The sequence below is a fragment of the Octopus bimaculoides genome, chromosome 3 (genome assembly GCF_001194135.2).
Source record: "Octopus bimaculoides isolate UCB-OBI-ISO-001 chromosome 3, ASM119413v2, whole genome shotgun sequence".
In the NCBI taxonomy this organism is placed as follows: Eukaryota; Metazoa; Mollusca; class Cephalopoda; order Octopoda; family Octopodidae; genus Octopus; species Octopus bimaculoides.
In genome coordinates, this window is record NC_068983.1 from 60633223 (window position 1) to 60633682 (window position 460).

Below are 460 nucleotides of genomic sequence, written 5' to 3' on the forward strand. Positions count from 1 at the left end.
GTGGTGTGCAAGAGAGACGATTGCGCTGGTTTGGACATGTGGTGAGAATGAATGAGGATAGCTGCGTGAAAAAGTGCCACACCCTAACAGTTGAGGGAACCTGTGGAAGAGGTAGGCCCAGGAAGACCTGGGCTGAGGTGGTGAGGCAAGACCTTCGAACATTGGGCCTCACCGAGGCGATGACTACTGACCGAGACCTTTGGAAATGTGCTGTGCGTGAGAAGACCAGGCAAGCCAAGTGGGATCGTTGCCAGTGCCATCTTGAGCGTGACCGTTGCCAGTACCACCTGACTGGCCTTTGTAGGGTTTTCGAGCGAGATCGTTGCCAGTGCCCCTGGACTGGCTCTTGTGCGGGTGGCACATAAAAGACACCATTTCGAGCGTGGCCGTTTTCGTGTGGGTGACATGTAAAAGCACCCACTACACTCTCTGAGTGGTTGGCGTTAGGAAGGGCATCCAG